At 37.6% G+C, this 19,364-nt stretch overlaps 1 protein-coding gene across 1 annotated transcript in view; it reads left to right on the forward strand.

The window, feature by feature from the left end:
- Positions 1-7,888: 7,888 nt before the first annotated feature.
- Positions 7,889-19,364, forward strand: part of LOC6567790 (mucin-2) — a 43,789-nt gene continuing 32,313 nt past the window's right edge. Inside the window, exon 1 of the mRNA XM_043214805.1 lies at positions 7,889-7,947. The gene's annotated coding sequence lies outside the window, so the exon portion shown is untranslated. The remainder of the gene's footprint in view (positions 7,948-19,364) is intronic.

Below are 19,364 nucleotides of genomic sequence, written 5' to 3' on the forward strand. Positions count from 1 at the left end.
TTTATCGTCTTTAAAAGCACAGCAAACTGCATGGAAAACTGCGGCTGCTGCTGGAAAAACAGTTTTACACAAACCATAAGCAAAATGATTCATGAATGACAATATTATTGGACTGGCTTATCGACTTGTCGTTCTAGCTGTATTATTACTGTAACAGTATGCACGTTCCGCGGTTTCAAATCGAGGAGCGTTTCATTTTATAGTTTGGTTTGACTTGGCTTCGATTACAACAACAGTGTTGCTGAATGCCTTCATTAACTGAAATATCTCTAATATGAATTAAATGTTGGGCATGTCTTCAATTCAGACTCAGATTGAATACTTACTTAATTACTTCATTCTTCACACAAAATATGAACAAGCAGAAAGGAAACTAAGAAAGTCATTTCAAAAATGAACCGTGATATTCTCAATTCGTGACTAAAAGTCATCAATCCATTCTGGTTAGATTACAAGGATTATAAATGAATTATAAGAAGCATGTATTAATAAATAAAATGTAATTGAATTAAACATAAATGATTTAATTACACACATTAAAAAAAAGAAGAAGAAGAAACCTTTCACAGCTTGAACATAATTAGACTCCCGTCTTTGGTCATTGTTGGCTAATTGCATTTTCACATGGTTCCCAGTGGATTTTCAGCTACAACTAGCAAACTTGACTCATTTGTAATGCAGTCGTCGTAGGCCTCTGTTAGATGGTTTGTGTTGTGTGTTGCGGCCAAACAAGAGCCTAGAATGAAAGAGAATAGATAGCCATTTGTTATGCACGGGCTGTGGCGCTTGTCTGGGGCACATTAAAGGCGCATGAATGGCCTGGCAATAAATATTACAGAAAATATTTGCCTTTATGGCATGCTAAGCGTACTTTAACAAACAGCAACAGCAACAACAACAGCAACAGCAATTGCGACAGTAAGCCACCATAAGCCTATTATTTAATTTGCAAGCGTTTAAAAATGTTTAAAAAGGGTTGCCAGGAAGAGGGGTACGGAGGGGGCTGCGGGGGCTACTCTCGTGCAAATGAACTTTTAAGGCGACTATAAAGTAGACAACAAAAAACAACTTTTTTCGGCAAATTGCACGAAACAACTGCAGTGGAAACGACGAAGGGACGCAGTGGGTGAGGTGGGGCAGAAGGACGCGATTGTCTGCCCGGGCATCATCAGTCATCACCCTCGCAGTTTTTTTGGTTGTTGTCTTTTTTGAGGGTTGCAAAAGCAAGAAAGTTGGCAAATAGACAACGCTACAAATACAGATACAGCAGATACAGATACAGATACTTTTTGCAAACAAGAACTTGAACAACTAACAAAGATATGTAGCTAAGCAATTCGTAACGGTCAAAATAATATATACAGATACAGATACAGATACAAATACATATGTATATTGATGTATAGATACACACATCCTGCATCCAATCCTAGCCACTTGGCAACAGCATTAAACTTTGATGACTGCTTTGTTGTCGATGCTGTTGTTGTTGTTGATGTTGTTGTTGTTGTTGTCTTTGTTGTCGTTGTCGTTGGCGACTCTTCTGGTTGTTTTCCCAAAATGTTGAGAGTTTTCACAAGAAAATCAATTTACAAAGCTACACTTTCATGTTAAATCAATTGAACTCAGGCGTGCATTGACTGTTGTTGTCAGGCTCTACACTGCGAGAAAAGCCGACAAGTACAACTTGTACCTGAATGAACACTTATCTTTTATGACTTGATAGGATTTAAAATACTTAAGGAAAGTGGATAAACCAATTTTCGTTCTCAAAATAAGTTTAAGACTTAATGAGAAATTTACAGCTGAGTTCAAGCAGATTTCAATTTCACTGTATAATTTTTAGATTCATATCACAAGCCTATTTAGATATTGAATTGAAATTGAAAATACTGCTTTAAGTAATCCAGTTCTTGATTTAAGTATTTACTGAACATGTTTCAAAAACACATTTTATTTATTATGCTAAACTTTTCTTCAGATAGATATAACTTTAGTTTACTTATACTTAAAATAAGTATTTCATTCACTGACCTTTGATTTTCTCTGTTGACAATATTTATGAGCATTAAAATCTCCAAGTGCAGCTCTGTTGTCTGAGAGAACATAATACAGATATATATATATATATATATAAAGAGAGAAAGAGAGAGCTAGCTGACAGATACCGTTAGCGTTATAGCTAAAGCTCAGCCCATAGTTTATCTCACTAACAAGGCTAATTGGTCATGATGCTTGACTCTGCCGCACATTGCCTGACATTGCCACACGCCACAGATGCTGAGTACCATCAGCTACTGCTGATGTTGCTGTCGCTGTCGCTATCTCTCAGCTGAGCTATTGTCCCTGTTCCGTTCCTGTGTGCGCATCCTCGTTTCCTCGTTGCCGCGTTGCCACGTTGCCACATTGCCACGTTTTCCTCGTTTCCACGTTTTTCACGTCCACCCACAATCGCGTCGTGGACACGCGGTGACACCTGTCACATCACACAATGAAAATCACTCGACGAGCGCTTGTACAAACATTTTTTTGTCGCTTGACATTCTGCAGTTAAACTGAACGCGAGGCGACTCTTGGTCAGTTGCTTGTCTAGTTAGTTGGCCAGTTGGCTAGCAATAGATGGCCATGAGGCTGACGACGATGATGATGATGCTGATGCTGATGCTGATGACCATACTCAGAGGTTACTCAGTGTGCAAAATTTGAGTATTCAATCAGCTGGAATAACTGTGCAAGAGATTTGACTATTTGGCATCTCTCGTTTCTGAATTGGTCAATAAAAAGAATATATACAGCAATAGTCCTTTGGCAAATGGTTGGCATAAAATGAACAGTTAGTTATGCTGGTGGCTTAAACGTTAGAAAGTAATGCCATCAATAGTTCTCAATCAGAATCGATTGCCAGCAGTTAAATTGTTAGGTTTCCATTAACGTTTCAATTCGATAAGTTAATAAAAATTTAATTATGAAATTTATGCACCTCAGATGTCTTCTAAAAAGTGCTAAAAAAAATGTATCTTTTATGAATGCATTAAAAATAGGTGTAGAGTTAATCTGTGGAACATATAAATATCAAAATGGATTTTTGGCTTTAATTCTGTTTGGTTTTTTTTTAGTTGAAAGTCTACAAAGAGCCTTCCTGTGATTCGATACCACTTCTGTTAGCAAAGATAATAAAAATCAGAAATAATTCATCGCAGCAGAGAAACTTGTACCGGTTCGTTACTGCCAACTGCATAGTTAATCAATAAGCCATGTTGGAATTGGCCACTTCAGCTATTGAGTGCTTTTGCTCACCTTCGAATTGTGCTCAACAATTGGTGACCGATTCAGCAGCAGGCAGAAGCTCTGCAATTCGATTGAACCTCAAAATATAAAAGAAGCATAAAACACACAGAAACTACAACAAATGCACTAGCCAAGGCAAACAATACACAAAGCCACCCAACAACTCAGTGCCATCTGAGCCACCATCCACTGCTCTTGCTTTTGTTACTGCTCCTGCTCGTGCTCCTACTCCTACTCCTGCTTCTGCTCCTGCTCCTGATGGCTGTCGCTTTTGCTGTTGCTGATGTCGTTCATTCACTGCGCACTCTTTTGCATGTCCGGCATTTCGCACCAATTGTTGCCATTAAATTTGCACGTATAAAGCGAAAAATGCCAAAAAAAAATAAATATATATATATATAGAAATTGCACGACAACGAGACCAGAACACACAGAACAGAACAAAATACAAATATACACAGAGAGAAAAACAAGTGCAATAACTGTTAATATATATATATTATAAATATATATTTGCTGTGATCAATTTTTTTTTTTTTGATTGCTTTGCGAAAACCAAGACTAAAACTGTACTATAAATTTAAAAAAAAAACCGTTTGTTTGTTCCTAAGAAATCTATATATATAGTTATCCGATTTAGATGATGTGTGAGAAACATATTGAAACGCATAACTGATGAGTTGATAACTTGGCGAACAAAAAAATCTTTCATACGGAAGTTTATCATTCGAACGATCATTCCTATGGAAGCTATATGATATAGTGATCTGATCCAGTTCTGATAGCACCAAAATGCCATTTTACAATTTTGATCAACCTAGCCTAAAAACTAAGGAACTAACTCACACAGAAACTGATAGACAGACTGCTATTTCAACTCGGCTACTGATTCTGTTCCAGAATACACATATACCTAATGGGATCGGAGAGATCAACTTCAGTGAGTTCTCTTAATAAATAATATATAAAATAAGACTCTTACAAAAGCCAATATTCAAATTGAATATTGGTCTTTAAAAAAAACCCCACACAAATCATTTGCTTTATGCTTTTTGTTGGATAAATTTTAATTGCGCTTATATCAAGTAATTCGCTAGAATTACAAATGCTTGCTTCGTGCTAATTTGTGACTAATTTAAGCGCGGTCAATTTTTGGTGCTGTGTACGCTGAACATCGAACACAACACACACAAAACAAGAACGACAAGCGACAAATGCCGGCAACACGTAGCCGGCAATCACTAGAATTGGCAATAGGTTGGTCGGAAGAAGGGGGGGCGACTAGGAACGAGGAACGAGGAACTGGGATTGAAATTGGAATTGGGATGCTCAGAACAGTTGTGGGTGGGTGAGTGTGAGTGTGAGTGTTTTTTGTTCGCTTTGTGTTTGTGCTGAGCAGACTGCGACAAATTTCACGCTCAAATGTTTGAAGCGCGCCGGCGCAATGCGAGAGCAGCATCCACCAAAGGATAAGAGATGAGGCCAGCAGCAAAAGGATGCCGGCAAAGCGGAAATGTTCAGTTCATTAGCGAAGCGTGCGCGTCGTGTAACGGACGTGGTTCTTCTTAGCCAGTTCTCGAGCCGAGCAGTTCTTGCTTGCTATTATTGGTGCTAGCCGTAAGTCGCGTACTTTCCTCTGTGTTTTGCTGTGTTGCAAAGTTGAAAGTTGCTTTGTTGCTGCCACGCCGTCGCCGCAGTTGCCGCTGTGTTTCGAGTGTGAGTTGTGGAGAGCGCGCGCGCGACTTCTTCTCAAAGTCAAAAGTCACACTCGGAGAAAAAAAAAACAATAGAGCGCTTACAATTCTAAACTCAAATACAAACTTTGCTTTAGTACAAAAGTTTTTTTTTTAAGAACTTTCTTATCCCAACTTTCTTAATGCGTTCTTAATTGAAATCAGCAATTTAGTACTTATTTAAAGCTCTTCAGCTTATAAATCAATGAGAATAACATTTTAGAATTAAAGTAACCAAGCTTACGTCAAGAATTAATTTAATTAATTACTTTAATTGAGAACAAGTGCGTTTCACATTTATTTTAAGTAAACTATTACTTGAAATAAGATTTTTTGGAGTTCGATTCAATGACTTCAGATTTTACTTTTAGTTCGGTTTTTAAATCAAGATAGACTTGTGCTTACTTAATAATATTCAAAAAGACATCGAAACTGTAACTATTCCGTTCTATTTAGACTTAGTACAGGACTTTTCGCTCAGTGCATGCAAAAGACAAGTGCAAAAACAGCCAAAAGCGGACAAAAATTCGCCAACTTCAAAGCGTAATTAAATAATTAATTAAATCAAACAAAAGGCGACTAACAAGAATTTCGCAAGCAATTAAACAGCCAACTACAAAAAGCCGGCATTTTAGGCCTGGCCAGCTGCAAAGGTCAATAATCAGCATGAGAGACAATAGTACACCCCACAAATTTTGGCAGTACGTGGGCTCCAAATCAAATAAAAAGCCAAAAACAAAAAAACCGGTTGCTCTTCTCTACTTCCATATTTGTCTAAAACGAGTGCTGCTTAATTAGAAACACCTGTAAACAAAAACTGAAAGAAAGAAAAACTATACATATGTATTTTTAGTTGGCTTGCAACTAAAATAAAAAAAAAGAAAGAAAAAAACCGCAAAGCGCCGCTTGATGGCCAACTGACTGACTGACTTGCAGCTAAGGCAACGCAATTGCAGTCGGCATCTTGGCAGCAGCAGCAGTCACAGGCACAGCCACAGCCACAGCCGCCACAGCGCAAGCCGCATCGTAGCCATCATCATCATCATCTCCATATCAATCAACATCATCACGAGTAGCAAAAGTCGTTGCCGCAGCAGCGCAAATTCTTCTTCGTCTTGGCCATGGCCAAGAACTTGCCACTGCCACCGCCACCGCCATGACCACTGATGCCGCTGCCAAGAACACGAACATTGGCCAAAGAGCATGGCCAAAGTTACAACGCGCTGCGTCTCAGTCGCAGCCTCAGTCTCCGTCTGTGTGTCTCTGTCTCAGGCAAAGCCGGCTTGTGCTCTTCGGCGTCGCGCCGTGGCGTCGCTGCTGCTGCGCTGTTCGCGTCGTGCTTGGGGGCTGCCAACTTGCTATTGCTATTGGTTCTGCGAAATTGCTGTGCTTAAGCGTGGGGAATTCTTGCAATGCATTGAAAACGCCAGTGCTTATTCATTGACCACAGCGCAGTCGGCGACGAGCGCACTTGCAGCGACCTAGCACAGTGGGTCCCAAAAGAGATGCAGACTCAAGTTCTAGAAATATTTTCTCTCTCTTAAAATGAAAGCAGAAAAGAAAACATACGATTTACCTCAAATGCAACAAGAAGAATATTCAGACAATACTCATTTCTTTTGAAGTTGAAAATAAAGTCAAATATGTGGATTTAAGAAACTGGAATCTATTATATAAAATGAGTGATTTTTCTTAAGAATTTCATAATTTTGTAATAATCACAGAATATAAAAAATATTAAATTTTTATCAAGCATCAGCTGGGATTTACTAATTCAATAATCTTTTATTATTGTCCACTGTGCGCTGGCGTTGGCGTCGGCGTCAACTTTGCGAGATCCAAATGATGAGCAACTTTGTTGCCGTCACTGAGCATTTGAGTGTGGTTGCTGCTGTCTGACTGTGTCTCAGTGTGTGCGTATATATGTGTTTGTGTGCGTGCGAGTGTGTGTGAGCTGTGTGTTTGCGTTCACGTGTCGCTGCTAACGTCGCCGTCAACATCTCTGTCGCAGTCGTCGCTGTCGTGTTATTGCTTCTGCCTTGTGTTTCTGTGTCTGTGTATGTGTGTGAAGTTCTTTTGCGCTCTCTTAGAGCGCTTTGGCGCGAGTCTGGCGCTCTCTCTGCCAGCAGCATTTGGTTTGGCCCCGGCCCGGCTTCACTTGGCATGTTCGCTTGTCGCTGTCGCTGTTGCTGTTCGAAGCTGCTGTCTCTGCTTCTGCTGGCGTCGCAGTCGCAGTCGCAGTTTCTGCTGCCGCGACTGCCGCTGCTGCTGTGGTTGTTGCTGCTGTCGCCGATGTTGGTTCGTTCGTTTCGTTTGATTTTCACCAAAAGCCGCTCGACGTAGGCTATATAAATAAGCGCTGAGAAGCTATTGGGTCCGAGTCTCTTTGAATTTTATGAAGCGGTTGTATCTTGGTGGTGCCCCCACAGCAACCAGCAACTAGCAACCAACATCAGCAACCAGCAACCAGCCAACCACAGCAGCCAGCAACCAAAAACGAGCAACATAGAACCCGAGTTTTGTCTCGTTTTTGTCGTCTGCGGCCAGCTTCATATAAAATTGTCCAGAATATCTCACGAGACAATTTTATCCAAGAAGCTAACGAACTTTTTTTGACACAGTGGATTATTTTAAAATCTTAAAAATATTAAAACAAACGAAATACAGTGATTTTTAATAAAAGAAAAGTTAAACAGAAAAAAAAACTAATAAAAACTGTTAAGTTCGTGCGCGAAATGTTGAGCAGCGTGCAAAAGGAATAAGGATCTAAAAACTGTGCAAAAAAAAGTGCAAAACGAATCTTAGAAATATTAACAAAAATTAATCAAAAAGATAAAACTGCAGTACAAGTGTCATAGTGTTGAAAAAGAATTTTTCAACGAATTCTTTTCGAAAATATTTGACGTGCTGTTCTTGAGTGAAAAAGGTGAGTTATCAAAGTCCTTTCTAGACATTTTAATCTTACAATGTAAATGATAAATAAATGATGGATTAATAATCTGAAATTGCACTTGGTGTAGAAAATAACTGTTTAAAAATAAGTGTTTGAAAAGAAAAAATCGGTGAAGCACACAAAAACCCGAATTATAAAAAATAACTCTGTCAAATCTAGATTTTTTTTAAAATGTACGAATCTTCCAAGAAAAAAATTTGATACACATTGAAATATATATTTTGAAATAACGCGAAATATTTTTTGAGTCTCATAAAAATTTTTGAAAATAATGTAAATTTTGATTTTGTATTTTAAAGATTTTGAATAAATAAATTGACATTTTGAGAAATAATGCAACGAGTGTAAAATAAAAACTCTAAGTTTAAAAATATTAAAATAAAAAAGTTGTTTAAAAAAAATTTTAAATTTTAAAATTTTGTTTAATTAATTTTTAGAACCATAACTTAATATATAAAATTAGATACAATCTAAAAAGTTTAAATAAATTAATTTCATTATTGAAAATAATATACATTCTATTTTATTTAAAACAATATTGAATTTAGTACACCATTTTACACAACTTTGATAAACCGTATTTTAAAATTAAAAGTGTACTTTTGAACATTATTTAAAGCCAGATTTGTTATAAAAAATAAACGACTATGAATGCTATAACAATCGCATTTAAAATGTTGGAAATGCTTTATATACTTTTTGCTTTAGCACTTTGTTGCAATGATAAGCACATGTGCACATGTTGCATAACTTTTGGAAAAAAAAACTAGTTCGCTCAACTAGTTTGTTAGAAGGGCGGTGGGCTGTGGGCTGATTTTAAATTGATGCAAATATCCAATTAGGGCTATTTCCATTGCTGGGGATTTCATTGAATCGAATATAGACTAAAATGGGTATTTCTTTAATATTGTATTACAATTTAAATTACGTTTGTAATTAATTAAAATCTATTGGGAAAAATTAAAGCCAAAACCCAGCCAGGCGTTAAAACGGCCAAGTTAAGTTAATGGCTAAAAAGTTATTCATTCATAAAAACCGACGTTGACTGCAGCTGTTGCCGCAATTTGCAAACATTCATTCATATTCTCGCTCATTCATTCGCATACACAAAAACACACACACACACACATACATTTACAATTGCCGTGGCGCCTCGAGCCGTTGCACAACGTAGCCCCAACTCCATCCCCCCTTGCCCACTTGCAATTTTTATGGAAAATAGTTTTTCGTTCGTTTGCTGAACTATTTAAATTATGAAAGCCCATTTAACGGGTACTTGGTTGCCTGCTCTTGGCCAGCTCTTGGCCTGCTCTTGGCCAGCAAGGTTGCAGTGCAATTCTAATTAGAATTTATGCCCCACACCTAAATGGTTAAGGACTCTTTTGTCAGGCTCGTAAAAACCAAAAATTGTGCGCCATGTAAAAGCTTTTAGTTAGCCATAAATAATGCTAAAAACTATGGCAGACCAAAACGAATATAAAGTGCAAACCAAAAACGTTATATTTATCGTTGGCAAGTTTTTCAAACTGCTGTTGGGCCAATAAAAATTGCCGCAATATGGCATCCTGGCATCCTTTACTTATTTTTTTATTTTTTCTTTTTTTTTTGCCCTGAAATCGAAATGACTTTGGATGTTATTTGGTTTCTGCCAGAAAGAGATAGAGAGAGATTTTCATTGGCAGCTGGCCAGCCATAAAGCTAGCCTGATTCAGGGTTAGAGTTAGCAGCAGGTGTTTTGCCCATTTCCCTCATTTTTCTGTTGCCACTGCACTTTTGGCCAAAAAAAACTGTCCCTTTTGCATGAAAAGTGTGTTTGATTTATAGACAACATTTGTGGATTGGGATCTGAAAGTGGAGTCTGTCTGCAACGCCAAAAGCTTTACAGATTTATTGATGAGCCCACAAAAAAAAAATTGGCAAATGGTAAAGTCTGTTTCAGTTACTATCCATCCCACTCTCTTCATGTGGTTGCTCAGCAGTTTTTGCCGCACAGCAGCTGCAACAGTTTTCATTAAACGTTTGTAATATGCCTGAGATTTTTTGTGGCAACTCAGTAGCAAATTGCTACTGTGATTTTTTTCTGCTTATTATTTACTTTTTTTGATATCAAAAATCCTAACTAGAGTGTTAAATGCTCATTTCAAGAATGTTTTACTCAAATTTAAATAGTTTCCGGTTTCTTTCTTAAAGAGTGTCAAATTTTTCGACACTTGACTCTAATATTAAGTGCTTGAGTTCTAAAATTAATCCAGAGTGAATATCTCTTAAGATGTAAATTTCTTCAAGTGTAGCAAATTGGTTCTGCGACCTGTGTAAGGTTCAAGCAAACGCATTTTCCTATCAAGCTGTGATGTTTATCGGAAAGAGCGAAGAGAGAAGCGCACACACTGCGTATGCTTAATGTGTTGGCCAAGAAACACGTGCGTGGCAACAGTTTGATGAACTGATATCAATGTGGCAATTTCAAGCACTTTCTATAGATACTTTCAGCATCTCTGGCAATACCTTTTCAAATTCTTTTATCTCCGTTTCTTTGGCTTATGCTGCTTCTCGCTTATTATTTTGCGTGCCAAGGCTGAGTTAGTGTCTTGATTCAGTGCCTTTCTTTTGTGGTTGAGTTTCCTTTTCAGCCGCTCTTTTTTTCTTTTGCACAAAATTATCATAACAATTAAAAGCGATTGCAGTCGAGGCCACGAGAAGAACGCAATATTATAAGAATTATGATGTTGGCTTTTTTTTCTCGTGCTGGTAGGTTCTTTGACTTTATGTTAATTTATTTTAATTTTCGACGTCTTTTTTTAGTTAGAAAGAAAGACACAAAAGCAACTGCGAAGCAGAAAAAGAACTCACCCTCCTGGTGCTTTACCTAGCCAAAAAAAAAATAGAAAAAAATAAGTCGAAAGAATGAAATAAAAACAGACTTTAAAATTGTTAATTGTCTCCGACTATTTTAAGTTATGATGAGGGCAACATGTCGCTGACATCAGCTAACCAAAAGGAGCCTGAGACTGAGAACCTGACAAATTATATAATTATAGCCTCAATAGGGTTTGGTCGCTATTTTTGCCGTTAGATGATGCCATAATTAAATTATGCAAATCATATGCTGCGCTAATTGAGTAAAAAGCTGCTGCGGCTTCTGCTGCTGCTGCAGTCCAAAAACTCTGGAGCTAATTCCTGAAGCTATTTGGGAATAAATTTTAAAATGTTGCTTGAGCATAGTTATATTTACGATACAAGATCTAAATTTCCAGCTGCAAGAACAATGCGCAAATAATAATAATAATAACGCAGAAAATTCGATTTTCGTTATCTGGGCTTGGCATCACAAACGCATTGACGTTTCAAAAAAAATAATTTTAAGGAAAATACTATTACTTCTACATACATTTATATATTCAAAAGATATAACAAATATCTATTGTATCGATCAGCTAATACCAATTAACCAAATGCATGTTCAAGCAGCCCACAAATCAATTGTCTCTGGGCGATAACAGCTTGCGAATTAAATGATGACGGCCGCTGCTTTACTATTGTGAACGCTTTTGGCCAAATTACCTTGGCTGCTACTGTATATATACATATCTATATTTATGAGTGTTTTTTTTATATTATTTTGTTTGTTCCACTATTTGTTTATCGGCAGCACTTGAGGCAACACACAAAAGCCAAAGTGTTGCTTTTTACGCATGTGTGATTTTTGCAGCAATAATTGAGTAAATCGGTTTATGTGCAGCATTAGCAATTGTTGTTGGCCATTCTAGTTGTTGCTTGCGATTGTTGTTGTTGTTGTTGTTGTTTAAAGAAAGTAAGCGCAACTAAGCACATTACGAGTTAGCCATAAAGCGACACTTGCCGCACATTACGCCCAAGCGCCAAGGTTAAAGCGTGTGGCACAGAACTATCAGGTGTTTTACTACCTGAATGCCTGGCTGCCTGCCTGCCACAAGAACTTCGCCGTAAGTGTGTCGCGGGGCGCGAAAATTTCTCTAACCCAAATTGTTGTCGCCTCGTTGTTTGTTTTTGGTTTCGGCAGCGTTTCGATCTGGTTTGTAGCTGCTTCTTCTTCTACTGCTGCTGCTGCTGCCACTGCTGCTGCTGCTGCTGCTGCTGCTGCTACTGCTGCAGATGCTTTTAAGTTCAATAGCCAAAGAAAGTGTCTGGGCGATAGAAAGAAAAAGTGCGCAGTCTGCCTTCTCACTAATGGGCCACGTTTTCAAATACCGACACAATTACCCGTTGCCCAGTTGCAACTTGCAGCTTGCAGCATGCAGCTTGCACTTTTGGGCCCATTTGTCGTATACGTAATGCCAGTTATCTGCAACTATCGGAATGCACTTTGCCGTTGCCATTTAATGGGCCCCCCAAAAAGTGTGTTAATGCTCAGGCCATTAGCTGCAAAATGTATATTTTATGGCCCGCAAGGATTTTAGCTTAATATGCCGTTATGGCCAACGCCTTTTGGTATTCGGCATGCCACTTAAAATTTAGAAAATAAATGTATTTATATATATATATATATAATACCCGAAATGAGCGTTTATAATGACCAATAAGGCCAGAGTCACAGCCAATTGGTTGTAATTCAATGAGTCCAATGCGGTCAAGGTGTCAACAGTGTCCAGCAGTGTCAACAGTTGCCTGCATTTTGTTACTATTTGTTGTTGTTGCTGTTGTTGCTTAGTGTAATATCTCATATAAATTTGGCCAATTATTTGCTGCTTATTAGCTGTCACAACTAATGCGTGCGCGAATCGGGCCAAAAACCCAAAACAGTTATGCGCCCAACAATTAAGCCAACGGCGCTCCACAAAAAGAAATAGGTAAAACATTTAAACAAAAAAAAATAATATGCCAAATAGAAATGGAATGAATGTCTTTTGGATATCCAAAATGCCCATAAATTAATTCAATCGCCTCAGTTGCTGTTGCTGTTGCTGCTGCTGCTGCTGCTGCAATTGCCCGCTGGCCAAAATCAAAACCAAAATCGCTTGGCCATTTCAAACGCGAATTGATCGTATCTTTACCGAAATGAAAAAAAAAAGCGAGAAATTCTTTTGTGAGAAAAATATGCGAAAAGTCGACGAGAGCTATCGTCGTCGATAAAGCCGTTGGCCAAAAACTTCATGAGCTGAATAGCCAAAAGAAATCAGTAAGCTCAGGTTCCCTATCAAATAAAAAAAACCAAAATAAAAACAACAACAACAAAATTGTGACCGTAACTGTTGGGGGGAGGGGGCGGGGGAAATTTGTAAGCTTGTAGCCAATGTGGCATTGGCATTGGCAATGAGCTGCTGTTGTTTTCGAATATGTTTAGCTTTCAACGTTTCTTGAATGAAATTAATTTCTTTTGTATGTATATGCCCCAAAGTAAATAAGCAAGCAGAGTAAGCAATAAAAAAAAACGTCAAGAAAGAACCGTTACTTTTTGCCAGCACTGTGTTAGGGCACATTTAATGAAAGCTGGATGCGACGCCTAAACTTATTGAATCAATTTTGTATTTTGGTTAAACATAAACTGTAAACACAAAATCCTAAATGACGCATTTAAGAAAAAAAAATACTTTCTCTTTGGGATTTCCAGCCAAAATTGTTTAAGATCTGTTTAGGAGATTGATTGCTTCGATTTATTGGCTTAGCTAGCATTTCATCTTATCTTATTTGAAGAAGCTGTGGGCTTATATGTTAAATAGATTTAAATTTTATTTTTGTGAGAAAATGTTTAAAAATGTTTTATTGCCATTTTGGTGTGGGATTTTTATTATTTAGAAGTAGCTGAATATTTTAGATTATGCTTTCTAAACACAAGAAGCTATATTTTTAATTTATTTCAAGCAGACTTTAAGTTCTTTGCTGTTCTTAATATAGTTGAATTTTGACACTCAACATTTTATTTTTTCTTTTTATTTTAAAGATACTAATCGAATTCGTTAGAAACCAATACTTGTAACATCTGATAAATAGAATTTGTAACACGTTTAAGTAATTAAGATTGTTATCAATACAATACACACTTAAGTTTATCTGATCTCTTCGGTTAGCATTTAAATTGGCAAATTGACTTTTCAAATTTCAAATACAATCTTCTGACATTTCTCGGTTGATCTTGAAAAGAATTTGATTTATATAGAAATATAGAAACTCGACAAACAAAATTTGGCCTTACTTCTGTTTGACCTGTTTGGGCCCTTTATGTTTTTTAGTTTAAGCTTATGAATTATTAATGCCCTTTATCGTTTATTTAAATTTTTAAATATAGCGGAATTTAACAGATTACGCAGCTTTGGGAATAAACAAAAATTCCCCTCTCTCAATTAGTCAGCAGCAAGTGTAGCGAATGAGAATACATATGTGTATTTAATGTCAATCAGTTCAATTAAACAGTATGCATACCCTATATGACGTACTTGCTGCTGAAGCTGTTTGGTTTTGTTTGTTTGTTGTAGTTGGTGTTGTTGCTGTTGCTGTTGTTATTGTTGTTACTTTTGTGGCACACGTTTAACTTGAATATTTTGTTTGTTGTTGCTGACCCAAATTCGTGGACTTGACTCTTGTTTTCTACTTTGTATGGTGTCGTTTTTTTCGGTTGTTGTTGTTGTTGTTGTTTTTGTTTTTGTTTTTGTGTTTGTTTTTTGTTGGTTTGTCGGCATGATTTACATTTCATTTCTGTTAGATTACAGTTCGTGCTACAGATCTAACGCGCTTTTGGCTGTCGGCTTGATGTCAACTAATGACCGAGCACCAAAACAACATCAACAAACAAACACTTAACAATTAGCATTTAAGCCAGTAAGCCTGAAAGCATTCTTAATCACTTTACGCCAACTAATACCCAATGTTTTTTCTGCTCTCCTTTTCCAGGTATGTAAATCAGTTTGGTAACAAAAAAAATTGCATCGGTGGACCAATTGAGACATCAAAACTTTATCGCTGCCCATAAAAGTATGCAGCTATAAATTGGTTGGCAAAGAAATTGCGGCTGCTGTTGCGATTTAACTGATTCAATTTGCATAAATAAATAATTTAACAGCGCAAACAATAAGCTCAAGTCAAATTGACTCGCAAAAGGGTAACTGAAATGCAACCAAGCACAGCGAGCATAGTTTAAGGGGCGTGGCTTTTAGCCAGCCTCTAATTTATGCAGCAGCGACAGAAACAGGAGCAGTAGAAGCAGCAACAACAGCAGCAGCAGTTGCCAGTTGCAAGTTGCCTTGAAGTCAGCCAAAGAGCGGTTTCAGGTTTCAACCGAGAGCAACAATAAGACACACACACACACTTGGAGAAAATCACAGAACGAAAACTAAGTATAGCATGTTCAGAGTTCTTCTCGTTCGGTTCTGCAAGGCTGGCTTACATTTGAAAAAATTAAAAATTAAAAAAAAAAGTTTTTTCGAGTGCACATTTTTTTTTCATGTAGCCAACAAAGAGTGGCGTTGACTGCTTTCATGCTCAGACGCCCCCCTAAATAACAACAACAACAATGTGGCACTCATTATTGAAGTCCGTGTCATCAGCCACGTTCGCTTTATATGTGTGTGTGTGTGTGTGTGTGTGTGTTATCCTACTGCCACATCCTTATGCTTGTGGCAAATTCCGATGCTTGCCGCTTTTCCATTGTTTGCATACTTGACTCCATTGCCCTCAAGAGTCTCTCTCTCTTTCTCTCTGAACCGCTCCAATCCCCTCAGCCATCACAGCTTTAAGCATTCAATTAAAACCACTGTCATCTGTGGAGACAGACGATACGTTAATAAACAATGAACTCTATGCATAAAATAAATGTGCTGCCATTTACAATTGGACAGGCAGATGTTGTTTTTTTGCACTTTACTGTCCAGACACATTTGACAATGAAATACCAAATTAAATTCAATATTTAAAATGTCAGGGATAGTGTGTGACTTGGTATGTATACTTTATAAAATGGAGTATTTATTTAGTCAACTTCAGTATTTGAAATGCCAGCTATTCATTTTATTTGACAATTATTTATAGAGAGTTTTTTTTGGCAGCGCTGAAAATCAATTTGCAGCCAATTTGCCGGCGCTAATAAATTGCATTAAAAATGCCGAAAATAAATTCCATTTTAATATAGCCAAATTGCCAACCACCCCAAAAAAAAATAAAAATACAACACACTCCACTCGAAAATAAGTTTATTAGGCTTCATGCTCAATTCACTCCTGCCTCAATTCTGGCATGTTCTGATCCCCTCCTGCCGAAATCCTGACACTTCATCCATCATTCATGTTAATATGCATCGGAGCCAAGGGGGATGTGTCTCAATATTAGGTTTAGCGGTTTAATGCCTTAAAGGTTATTTGGTAAGATGATTTTTTTTATTGTTGAAGTATTTCAGTATAATAAAATATTCTCTATGTCTCTACTAAATATGTCTTTACCCAAATATGGAATATTTTTATTAAAAAATATCTCATATTACATATATTTGATATTAAATCAACCGTTCACATTCTATCAATCAATCAATCTTTTCGCCAGCTAGACATGTTCAGTATATTTTTGTTCTATCAGTCTTTTGTGAATGGTTTTTGACATGGTTTTTAGCTTTATGACAACACTTGATATATTATACAGCATTTAATTTAATGCACGTAAATTCCCAAATTTGAGACACGCTTCAAAGCGCTTCAACACCTTTTTTTTAATGACTAACTATGTAAAAAAAAAGTTCTAAGATAGTTCATCAGCATGATGATGAGGCAGCTGAGTCGGTCAGGCAGCTGTGGGCGCATTACGGATATGCTCTTTAATTAGACTTGCCGGCCACACACACACACACACACACACTTATCTGGCTGACAATGCGGAAAAAGCCAGATAATAGCTCTACAATGCGTGAGTTCTAAGAACCCGACACATTTTATAGGCCTTACGAAAAACTAGTTGAGTTCTTTTTAATAGCCACTAACAAAACAAAAAAAGAAAATGAGCCATGAAATTCAATTTCATTTTTTAAACTTCTACCAAAAAAAAAAAACCCAAAAACAACAGAACATATTCTTGGAAGCAGTTTTAATGTCTAACCCCCAGTTTAAAGTGCAATGAACGAGGGGCTATTTCCCGAAAAAAAAGGGAATTAAATCAAGAACCCTTTTCGAATAGCCTATTCGCAAACCAAAGAAGCGAACAAGAAAACTAAACACTTTCCTTTTTTACTGCCAAGGGCTTTTTTTACAAATTTATAATAGTGTTTAGAGAACACTTTCATTTGCATTACATGACAAAACAAATAAACTTGTTCCACACAGTTTTCGGGCCTGCCCAAATAAAAGTGAAAACTGGCCAAACAGTTAAGAAAAAAAGAGCAAATTTATCTTTGAGATACTTTCTTGGGCAGGCCAAATCTCACGTTCATCTCTTAATGATGGCGCATCGTTTTAATTATATACGTGAAACGTGTACAAATTTCCAAGTTGTAGAAATGAAAATATTTCCACGCTTAAATGGACATTTATGCGGGTTATTTCGGTCACTGTAAACCTCTGCTCGCTTGATTAATATACACATATTTAGCTCGAGGTAAACACCTGCACTTTTTGCAATTTGTTGTTATTACTGGCCCAGGATCGAGTAGGCGAATAGGTAGAGCATCTGACGAAGATGTTGATCTTATGCCTCTAGGCGCCGTTTTTGCCGTCGATCTTCTGAGTTATTTCTCAAGTGGAGCGAGAGAGAAACACACACAGAGAGAGAGAGAGAGAGTGTGTGCGAACTCGCCTGACTAGCTGATTTAGGCTGCCTTTGGCTGGCTTTTCCTTTTCGGCATTTTATTTGTGTGCAAATGACCAGCTAACGGTATATGAATCATGACTTTGGCAGGCAGCATGATTTAAAACACTCACTCATATGCTGAGCGGCGGCATCGAACCTGAGGGTGTGAGTGTGCCCAGAGTTTTATGCGACTGCCAGCCAGGCAGCCTCAGCTGACAGTGTTGTCATTTTGGCTATTTAATAGCCAGCTGTAGCTTTTTAAGGAGTCCAAATATGTTTATTGTGTGTGTTCAGTTCGTCTTTTTAATGGACTGGCCACAAATATGTCAGGCACTTTCAAGTAAAGTTTGATTTCGTTGATATTGGCTGTACTCTTTCACATGACTATTGACATCAGAAAAAAGTATGTACTTTAGCAATAGGATCGTAAAAAAGTAATATCCATTTACATTTGTAGGTAAACGGTCAAGTCACTGCCAAGCCAGCCAAACTGCCTTTCTGAAATGTGTTTCACATAAAAGTTTAGTGAAAATGGGTCTGATCAGTTGGAATGACTATATCAAATAGACGTCATAAGATAATGAGCAATAATTATTGCTACCCCATTTGAAGTCATTCAGAACCAATGCTACATTATTTTGATTGTTTTTTTCTTTGTTAATAAACACAATAAAAATTGTTTCGCTATTAAAAACAATTGTGCCTTTTCAAAGTCAATTTTTGTTTAAATGTTCAGCTTATCTTGGCTATTTTGTTTGCCTTATAAATTCTGGTCAACACTGTATTCGATTCGCATCGTCGAGCTCCTTAGCTGTTTGTGCATATTTTAGCACATTTTGTAATGTCCGTCCCAGGGCCGCACAAAAAGAGAACCCAGAGAACTACCATAGTAGAGAGCCCAGAGACACAGACGACGTCGTCGACGTGTAGCGCGTAGAAAAACGTGCGATTTGAAGTTGACAGGCGCAGCTTTGAACCCTGCCCAGCTACATACATAGGTATCCGCTATAGCGGACCGGCTAGGAGTCGACAAGTCGACTAGGACCGGGTACCCTTGCCTGCCTGTAACCTGCCAGCACCCTGCCTTCTGAAATCAGCTGAAAAAGGCAACGTTTTTCATTTTTTCAACATTTTAATGCAATTTTTAATTTATTTGTTTTGCCGCGACTGTTGCGACTCTCGTCGTAGCTCGTAGCTCGTAACTCTGTCTCTCTCTCTCTCTCTCCCTCTCTCTCTCTCTATATGTCTGTTTCTCTGTGCTGTGGCTTCTCTATATCAACGCATATTTCTGCATTGATTGGCATTTCCTGGTTGCCAGGCATTAGACTTGGCCCAAGTCAAGTGAATTCCTCGAAGCGAACGGCGTCTGAGTAGGGACTACAAACAAAAATTGATAAAATGCAACAACAACAACAACAACAAATACAACAACTACAAAAAAGTACTTCTTCAATTGATTCGTTTTGTGATTTTACATCTCTATGAAAGGTACATATGTGTACATAGCTTAACTGGCCAATCAGTGAGTCAGTGAGTTTAGTTCTCATGATCTGCTGCTGACTTGCAGATTGAACCAATGACATCACGAACCTCAAAATAACATCCACGGTTCACGTATCCGGGCATTTCCACATTTAGTCCGCCTGTAGCAT

This window comes from Drosophila grimshawi, unplaced genomic scaffold (genome assembly GCF_018153295.1).
Source record: "Drosophila grimshawi isolate 15287-2541.00 unplaced genomic scaffold, ASM1815329v1 contig_311, whole genome shotgun sequence".
In the NCBI taxonomy this organism is placed as follows: Eukaryota; Metazoa; Arthropoda; class Insecta; order Diptera; family Drosophilidae; genus Drosophila; species Drosophila grimshawi.